The sequence below is a fragment of the Vanellus vanellus genome (assembly GCF_965231255.1).
Source record: "Vanellus vanellus genome assembly, chromosome: 1".
In the NCBI taxonomy this organism is placed as follows: domain Eukaryota; kingdom Metazoa; phylum Chordata; class Aves; order Charadriiformes; family Charadriidae; genus Vanellus; species Vanellus vanellus.
In genome coordinates, this window is record NC_138905.1 from 58,629,076 (window position 1) to 58,639,289 (window position 10,214).

A 10,214-nucleotide genomic window follows, 5' to 3' on the forward strand; every position below is an offset into this window, starting at 1 on the left:
AGGTTGGAGAAGCTAAGGAGTAGGGGGTTCTGCATCCACCTGGGGAAGGCTGGGAATCTGGCCCTGGGTGAGTGGGAGGCAGGAGTCTGGGTTGTTTCTTGATTCATTTCAATCTACTTGCACCCATGCCTTCAAGAATTGAGGCTGACCTGCATCAACCTCAAAGCTGCTGAGGTGCCTCGACTGCCAGGGAGCCCAGACAATGCAAACTGCAGGGCACCTCTGAGGTGGAAGAAGTGTCCAAGCCTCACTGGTTGCTACTGAGGACAGTTGCAATGCTTCAAAGTAGCCAGGGGAAGAAAATGCCCAAGGAGAGGAAGGAGGACAGCAAGCCTCCTGTCTAACTGACACCTATCCTGCAGGCATCATTTGCACTGTTCTGGTCCCCTGCTCTGAAGTCCTGACTACCCTCCACGTGTTTGACACAACAAGAGCAAGACTTGTCCTAGAGCAAGACTTGGACAAAGCATCCTCCATGGGGTGTCTGAGGCTCGCTGCCTTCTCCTGTTTGCCCCCCACATGCTTTTCTGGGCTCATGGCGTTCTTCCATTCACCACTACAGAGGCCTTTTTTTTATTTTTCCCATGTGTCCTCAATTCTTCTCCTGAATTAGTGGAATTGGGCAGATCACTAGAAAGGACTTGCCAGGCAACCAAGCCCCATCCTCTGCAGCCACAGGCAGCAATTCAGCAGATCTTTTGGGCCAAGGGCCCACAGAATTACCATCCTATACACAGTTCAAAACACCTCCCAAGCCCTTCCTTTGCTCCGACTCCCGCTTCTCTCCATGTGATATGCTGGTGGCATTGTTTGACTCTTTATAAGACTTATGCAGGCTTTTACAGTTGTACCATGTTTCAAGCTGGGTCCCACAAGGCTTTGAAATGTTTTTTTTTAAATTCCATTTGTTCGTGATATGCCAGAGCCTGAAGCACCCCCCCCGACCCTAGGACAGGCTTGCTTCTCCTCCCTCATCCCCAACCCCTCCAGCTGTGGAGGCAGAACAGCTATGCCTTCGTTGCAATGGCTGGACCAGGCAGGGACAGTTGGCTCAGCCCGTGACTCTCTTTTCCTGCAGGGTGGCAACCTGAGCTCTGGGGAAATGGAGAGAGGATCAATTCGTTGCCTTCTGTTTGCTTGTGTTTCCACTACCTCCCCCCTTTAAGCTCCTGTGCCAGCCCTCCTCACCATTGCGAAGCAGAGAGCTCTCGGAGTGCAAAGTGCAGGGGAAGCGGTGGGAGGGTCAGGTGAGGACTGAGAAGGGTGAGAGGAAAAGGTCAGTGACGCAAGCCCAAAGCGATGGCTCTCCGCTGAGCCGCTCTGCTGTTTGTCCGTGCTGCGCTATTTCTACTCGGCAACAATTCACACATCTGGGGACCACAACTCCTTCCACCGCCCACGCTCTTCCTCCCCCCTCATGGGGGCTGAGGCAGTGGAGGGGGGGAAGGAGGGCGAAATACTGCATCAGGCTGCCAGCATCATTTCCAAGACTGAAGGGGAAAAACAAACCGAGCAGTCCTTTTGAACAGCCACCTTCCCTCCGGGCACTAAGCATCTCTGATGAAGGGACCTGCTACCTGCAAAGGAGGGTGGGGAGAGGAGGAAGAAAAGAGGGGGGGATCCTTTCTCTTGGGGTGCGGGGAAGGTCAGCACTGGGGAAAGGTAATGACACCCCTCATCCTTGAAACATAAAAGCAACGGTGCAAATTTCCCCTTAGAATTAAGGTCTCACCCGGGTTAGACCGTGGCTAAGGGAAGAGACCCTGGTGCCAGCGGACACATGTTGTCCTTGGCCTGTTTCCAGGGTAAGCACTCGAGTGGAGCCAAGTGCTTGATCCCCTCCGTGTTTCCCTGCTCGGCTGCAGCTCTGCGTGAGTCGTGAGTGCCTGCATGTGTGTGTTTGTGTGTGCGAATGTGTGCACAGGTGCAGGCAGAGGGCATGTCCCCGTCCCCCGTCCCCCCCCGACCTTCCCCACAGCCTATTCCCAACTGCGGGGCATGGCACCCTGCCTAAAATGGCCCTCCTAGCCCCAAGCGGGCTGCGAGGGCTGCAATTGCTTTTTTTGAGCTGCAGGAAGAGGGAGGATGAGATTATGAACTGCTTCAATGCTCTGCCCTTTCCCACTTCTTATGCGGGAGGTACTGGAGCAACGGGGAATGGTGATATTCAAAAGGGCATTCCCTTCCTCTCCACGCATCCCACTCAGAAACAGAAGAGGAGGGAAGTGACACCCTGGTCTTGTCTTTGTCTCAAGGAACCAAGTCCTGTTTCCCCTCAGACCTTCAAGTCCCAATTCCCAAATACAGGCACAGTCAATGGGGCAGATGTGGTCAGATGTGGCTTGGGCTTTGTGTTATAGCAATGAATCTGAAATCTGTCATGTGTAAAGGGCTCTGTGTCACATCTCTCAAGGAGCACCTTCAGGGTCCTCAGAATCCGTAGTGGAGAAAATAGTAATTTCCACACTGCTTGTTTTTTCTCCGAGTGATGGTCTTGCAGTATTCACCAGGATCTGGTTAGTAGTCTCCAGTAACAAGCTGCCTTTCCTACTCCAGCTCCCCCCATCCAGAAAATGGGGTCTTCAGTTGCATGGGACTATATACAAAAACCTTGCCAAGCCCCAGAGCCACTCTGCTACAGGCAGTTCACCCCAGAGGAGGGCTCCCTAGGAGGAAAAGTCCTCAGAAGAGCAAGCCCAGAGCTGAAACCCTGACAGAGGTGGGCTCTCAAGAAGGGTGAGGAGCACTTTGGACTGACCTGTTTCACAAGGACGTACATCACTTGGGGGAGTGAAGTGCCCTCAAGTCCTTGGGTCATGTCATGGACCTGGACTTCACCCTTCCTTTCCTTTCAACCAGGCACAGGTTGTAGCCATTGCTTTTCTCATCATATCTTCTGCCTCCCCAGGTGGGAAAGAAAGAGTAATGTGCTCATAAGCAGTGCTGTTAGAGGGGCAAATGGCCGAGGGCTGAACCTGAGAAACCACAGAGCAGGGGAAAAAATGGCTCTCCTGACTGAGCCCAGGGGAGAGACAGGAGCGCAATTCCTGAGCACTGAGCTGTGGGGAGACAGGCGGCTACCCCCAAACAAGCAATTTCTGTTCAGGCATTTTAATGACATGAAAAGTAGTAATTGCCATAGTCAAATCAGTAACCCCCAGAAGGGCTTAAGTGGGAGCAGGAGGCTGGCCTTTGGGCAAGCATGACGTCATCAAGCGTATTTTAAAACAAAATCAACAATCTAATTAACTCCTTTTCTGGAAACTGCGCAGGCACAGAGATGAAGAAAACAGAAAAGAAGCAAGGAGAACTCTGAGCAGAGTGGGGGTGGCTGCTGTAATGATTTTTTCCTCTAGAGAAGGAAGGGAAGTGTGATTAAATTGGGAGCAGGCTTCGCTAGTCAAAGCACCTGAGGGTTTATTCCCAAGAATCTCCTTGCAGTATCATGTCTTGCCTCCAAGCAATTTTGAATGTACAATAAATCTCTGAATTCTTCTCAATTTATTAGGTCTGGAAGCCATCATTGCTTCATATTAGGCTTGTCAAGCATTCACACACAAGCTCCTCTAACATTAGAGAGGGATTTAACCTAACGTTAGAGAGAGATTTAACACATTGGCAAGCTGCAAAACAGAGAGGGGCTTTAACTTTCCAAGACCGCCCAGGTAACAAGGTAATAATCTCCCTCAAGGATGAGAGTGGTCGCTGGTGCTGAATAGCAAATCAGCCAGCGTTTAGCTCGTTATCGTGCTCAGGCACAGATTTGGTTTAAGGCTGATCTCTGAATCCAGTGCTGCCCTCCTGTAGGTCTTATAACTTGCACAGGCACCCCCTCTTCAATACAGGTCCATGGGCAAGTTCAGTAAGCACTCTGGCCATGCATCTTCAGCATTCAGTGCTGGGGAACCCTCAGGGACTTGCACAGCCATGTTTTCATACTAGAAGTCAATAAGACAGCCCTGGGCAGTAGACACCTGCATGCGATGCAGGATCTGGTGCCTGGTCTGTGAATCTCAGTTCTTGAAGAAGATGGGAAGATGTCCTTTATGCCCTTTCTCTGCTGTGGAAACTGAGATGCAGAGAGGATGTGAGAGCTGTACAGTTATGTCGATGATCCCACGGGTATGCCACTTTCTTTCCAGTTCACAGTGGCGAGTTTTCCATCGCAGGTGTGCTAGGCTAAGATCATCTGCATACACAGACTCCACGATTCAGCTGACAGAGATGACTTGCCACACTGCTGTGGCTCAAACGCCTGCTGTGGCTCACACGTTATGTCGACAGGCTCAGATGAGGACATAGGTACTGACCTTCCTCCATGTTGCTGAGCCCAAGGGTGCTGAGGGACACAGGGTGCCAGGTCCAGGGCAACAGCCCAGGTCTTCAATGATTGTCTCTAGGGAGGGACTCATTTAAATCCTTCCCTGTGGGGAGCCCTTATGGCACCACAGGCACCCACCAGGGAGGAAGGCACCCACACCTAGGAGCTCTCTTAAGCCTTGAGTCTGCTCCGTGGGCTCCAGTTCTTCAGACCAAAGTCCTGACACTGTCTAGTTCTACCCAAATGTAGTTCTACATAATGAGGAGCTGGGGCTCAGGTCCTGAGCGGGGGCATCTCGTGACTGTCCCGTGCTCATGCTCATGAATTCATAGCTGTGTGTTCACAGCCGGGCAGGCTAAGAGTGAAACTGCTCGAAAGTAGCATGCTTCCCCTCCCACCCTTGTTTCCCCACTTCTCTGGGCTTGTGACCATCACCGTCAGGGAGTGAAAGTGAACACCTCCTCCATCCCCTCCCACCTGTGGCCTCAGACTTGCCACGGGTGAGAGTGTCTGCAAATGCCTCAGCTTCTTACCATTTTTATCCATGTTCTTCCATAGCCTGCAGTGCTAGGGAATCCTCACTTCTGAACATTTTGTGTGTATTTGTATATAATGTGTATATGTGATGTCTTCTGCTTTTATCAGGCAGATCTATCAGGACACTTTCTGTGGGATAGAAGTTGGAAGGGAAGAAATGAAGGAATACCATCTGCTTTGTAGGTGGGCTTAACGCTTGCTGGCTGGTGTGGTTACTCCATTGTGGTACCTGATCCCAGAACTTAAACTCCATCTCTTAAATGCCTCTCTGCTTAAATACGGTGATGGAGATTAACCTGAGGGAAGCATTTAGCCTATAGCAGCAATATCCCTAGGGATGACAGAGCAAGAGGAAAAAAACCCCTTTAACGTCAGCCCAAGGTTGCCATTTTGATACAAAACAAGGCCTCTTTTAGACTGGTAATGTGAACAAATTCAATAAAGAGCTCACTGATGCACTAAACAGTGGTTCCCCACGGGGCCATTTTTACGGACTTTTTTCGGAGTAGAACCACAATTTAAGGGGAAAATAACAGCAGATATAGAACAACGTTGTAGTTTTGAGAAGCGCACATATACGAGTGGCAGGAAATTCAATGTAAAGGTTATAGCTTAAACAACATTATTTGGAAAGTACCAAAAATAACCTACAGAGCGTCTAGAGATCTTCACGGTGTATCCTGTCAGGAAGCGAACTTGGGTGGCCATCAGGGCACCTCTGCCCTCATCCCCTCACCTCCCGCTGGCTTTGCACCCTTCCCACTGCTCGACTCCAGAGTGCCATGAGGACAAGACGCCGAGATGGATCTACTGAGCCCTCCACTGAGCTCACCCCTGGTGAACCAGGTGATCTGTAAACTGCAGGCAAGGCATCCCAGTTGGTCTGGGACTCCAGTCCCAGCTGAGAGCCAGCAAAGGGAAGGGATGTGCGTAACATAACAACAGCTAATAAATTGATGTATTGCAAGATAATCTGACACCATGCAATACTTTTGCCCTTCACATTTCTTCACTCTTTCTGTTCTCCTGTTCACCTCTGCCATTCTGCAGACACTCTCAGTGGACACGCAGCTGAAAACGAGAAGTTTCAGAGGCACTGATCTTCTTTAATGAAAGCAGAGTGGGGGGAAAAATATAAGCTGGCAAGTAAGTATCTGCCCCAGCCTTGAGGATTTTTAAACTTACATTGCCCCTAAAACACCAGTCTGGCCCAAACAACACCTTTAACCAAACCTCCAACAGCACGCTTTTACCTGCTGCTTTAACTCGGAACAACAACACTGACTAGTGAGTTCACCCATCTCAGTCACCATTATGGGGACAGGAAGGTAATCACAAGAACACCTCACGTGTGTCGCTGACAATGCGGTTTTGTTTGGCTTCTCACATTACAAATGGCCCCATTCCTAACAATGTTGGTGTAAAGGAGTTTAAAAGTGCCAATTTCTCAGCAGCACGACATCCTGGGTAATCAGGTCTGAAAACTGGGCTGACAGCAAGTGTATTTATCTGTATCGGATGGAGTCTGGACGTAATCATGGTATCATGCCTGTGTAGGAAACCATTTCTTACTTATGCCACACAGTTGTTGTTTTAGTACATTTTAAACTGTATTTCCAATGGAAATTAAACATGCTGAGGCAGTTTGTGCCTCCAGGCATCAGTGTTCGGCTGTCTGTTAGTTGATTCAGCCATTCCCCCTCCCTCCACAATTTTGGAAAGGTCAATCAATTCTAGTCACACTTGACAAAGAGGTATATCCCTTACTACTGTTAAGCAAAGGTGTCTGGATAAAGGAGACACAGATCTCCATTAGGACCCTCATTGGGAAAGTCTTCAATGTGACATCAGTCCTTACTAGATAGCAAACAAATCTGCATGAAAATCTATTGTAGAGACCCTTATCTAGAAAAAACAGTCTCCAGATAAATCATTGGTTTTGACTGTAGCAGCCACTCATCTTCTCTAGGGAATAACTCCATGTTATTCCCTATATAACATGTAGTACATGTTCAGGTACCACAGTGTGCAACCAGCCTCATCTGATTCTTACACATAGAAAAAAAGGAAAAAAGAAAAAAAGGAATCAGTGGGTTTTTTTTTCCCTTAATAAGCTGAACAAAAAAAAAAAAGGGTGCTTTGTGCTCTTACATTCCCAAAGTGATCTCTGGTCTGAATAAATCTCTCAGTCTGAAGGACAAACAGGAAAAATGATGGTTAACATGAATACTCCATTGCAGCTGTAGTGCTGGTGTAACCAAGAAGTTACTCGCAGAGCACTTATTGTTTCAGCCAAAGACTTCTGCACCAGAGTAAGATGCGTTCATTTTAAGAGTGCCTGGGAAAGGCGGGCTGTGCCCTGATGATACATGGCATTATAGTTCCACCCTGGTGGGAGCCTCCAAGGTGCGATTACCACAGTCTGTGATTACCAGATCAGAAGAACGCACAGCCCATCCTCTCCCCTGCTTTTCTTCAACAGAGGCTGGCTGGTCAGATTCCCCAGTTGCCCTCGCAAAGGCTGGCCATAACAAGAGTCTTCAGATGACTAGCAAGAACACCCAAATGACACCTCTCAGACTCCTGGTCCATGTTGTGAGGAAAGAGGTGTTGCATTCCAGACCATCGGCTCAGTCAGTGCCTGATGCTGGATTAGCTGTAATGCTCTCCCATAAATGGTCATGAAGATCCACTACTGCAACCTCCTTCAAAATGGTTCTGCCCATACCTTCAAATCACTATTTTGCTCCAACACTATTTCTTTTTGAGGTCTAATATCTTCTGAATTCCAGGCTCTGGGCTGGGCTGACTGTGGCTAAAAATTCCTCCTCCTCCCACACCCTTTTTCCAGTACCTGAAACCAAGATCCCTTTGTTGTTAAAGGAGGCCCCATCCTCCAGGTTTATAGAGTCCTCAAAAAGGAACTGGCTGGAGACTTGAGATTAGCGTATAGTAACTTTTGGTCAGCAAAACCTGCTGACCGGACTTGAGCTTGGGCCTTGAGCTGCCCTAGGAGAGAAAGGTGAGGAGCACAGAGCGTGGTGACCACTGTGTGTATAAAAGGAGATTCTCATCATCTGGCCCCACACCAGCGGCCATCATCGTGCAGCCCAGACCAGACAGGAAACGTGATATGCTGCACCTCAGAGAATTATATTTGTGTATGGAAAAAGAGAGGTGTGCACGGACACGTATACATGTGCACGCCTGTCTGTGAACCAGGCAACCATCGGGCTGTGGATTTGTGTTTGTGTGTCTGTCTTGGCTTGGGATGTGAAGTGTGCTGGGGAAGACGTCTGCCTGTGCCAAAAGGATCTTCTAAAAGTAAACGTGCCCTGCAGGGCCTGTAAGGGGTTATCCATCTGTGAAGGTGAGGGCACATGAAGCTTTGGAAGAAGGTGGACATATTTTTTGCATCCCTCTCTGGCCTGTTGAATGGACAAGCCATGACAAACAGGCACTGCAGCTACTGTGGAGCGGTGTTGCCTGTCTGGACTATCTGCAAGGCTCAGGTTGGAGGGGGTGATTCTTCCCTCCGTGGAGCAAGTATGGTGCTCAGCTGGGTAGGGAGGCCGTGGGATGGGTGTTCCTGTGGTGTCACACCATCTGCAAGTGTGAGGGTTATGCTTCAGGCTTGCTCACACACAGCGCTGCCCTCGTTCCACTCCTGCTCTCACCCAGGATGGATCCTCTGAAACTGGGGCACTGATGTGGAGGCTGGTTTCATTCTGGTGTTGCTTAGGTCAATGACTCGAGTTATTTTTCACAGTCGTCCACAGTATTTCTACTGCAGGTTGACTTCTATCCCTGGTTTCAAAGTGATCTGTGCACATGTGTAGACCCCAAGAGGGATATGAATGACCTGTTTGGGTGTCTGAAAGAAGAAGCTATGGGTCTCTTGCTGGTGTCCCAAGAAGACAGTTCCTTGTCTCTCTCTTTCACTTCCCAGCAATAGTTACAAACTGCTCCCAGTATATCTGAGCACTGCAAACTAACACCTGATCCCTCCACCCTTGTTTCTGCACCTATTGCTTTACCAGCAGGAAGTAGGACGTGGTTTGGGGCTTTTTATTCTCGGCCTCGCTAGCCTTTTCGATACTTCAGGGCCTCGTCTCAGTCTGACAAGGCAAGCAAGCGGCAGCTTCCTGTGCAAAGGTGAGAGGGAGAAGACAGAGAGAGACCGTGCACATACGAGAGGAACGGCTCTGCAGCAGGACTGCTGAGCTGCAGGCACCTCTCCTCTCGTGCCCGCAGCACTGGCTGACAACTGGACATGCGTTGAGCCAGGATAACAACTTCCATCCCTGTCCCTTTCCCCCCTCCTGATTCCCCTCACTGTTTGATGTCCAGCACCTGCTTCCATCCAACCCCACGACCTGGTCCCCGGGGACTCCCTTCGTCTGGACCGCTTGGTACCCGGAGCTGGAAGGTAAAGGGGGCGATGCCAGCTCTCTCCCACAGGGGGGTGGATGATCTGAAAAGCGTCTTGGAAGGAGTTTCGGTCTGACAAACTGAATCTCGCTGTTGGGGAGGGCTGAGCACATATTTATCTCTCTGTCTATCCACAGTCCTCTCAAATCATACCCCACATCTCACAACCGCTCCGCCTGCTTTCTTTCTCTCTGTTTCTCTCCCCTTTGTCTGTTAATGCATTGTCGTCATGTTTTTCTTCCTCTGAACCTAATCTTTTATCACAATGGGAATTGATACTATGCCTCACGCCAGCCCTTTATAAACCCTCTCTCCTCGCTCCCCTGGCAGTCCCAGCAGGCTGCAGCGGGACTCCGTCTTGTTTTGCTCAGCTCTGCCTGGGCTCCAGGCTTGCTGAGAGGTGAGGGTGGTCCCTTCTCCCGTGGGCAGAGGCAGACCTCGAGGTACGGGTGTTCAGGTGGATGGGGAGAGGGGGAGGCTTGGATGAGAAGCCCGTAAGCCCAGTCTGTCTAACATGGAGCGTGGCTGTACAGGCTTTGTAAGACAAGGAGGCTCCCTGGGTGCTACGGGCCGATGAAGGGTGCTGCAGAGTTTCCTAATTACAAACCCCAAATTTTCTGCTACACCTAAAAGCATGACTCTTTCCAAGGCTGTGCAGGGTCTACGTGGCGAGGATGGTGCACGGTTTGTGCATGACTATGTAATATTTTGTGATATGGCAAACCCTTGGCTTTCCAGAACCTGGTAAACTCCTTCTTCTCCCTGATTTCCTCCCCTGTCCCAAACAAGCCATTCAAAATCTACCTTCTAAGCCATGAGCTCTGCAACTAACTTTTGTCAGTTGCAGCTAGAGACCCCTCTTATTCAGCAAGGACCTAGTTATTTCAGCCCTGGGGCTTACCAAAAAAAGCAGCTCTTCAAAGCA

The 10,214-nt window shown here is 49.7% G+C and overlaps 1 protein-coding gene across 1 annotated transcript in view; it reads right to left on the minus strand.

Annotated features, from left to right (window-relative positions):
* Positions 1 to 10,214, minus strand: part of GGA1 (golgi associated, gamma adaptin ear containing, ARF binding protein 1) — a gene marked incomplete at its 5' end in the record, with an annotated part of 295,702 nt that overhangs the window by 282,433 nt on the left and 3,055 nt on the right. The gene's annotated exons all lie outside the window — the stretch shown is intronic.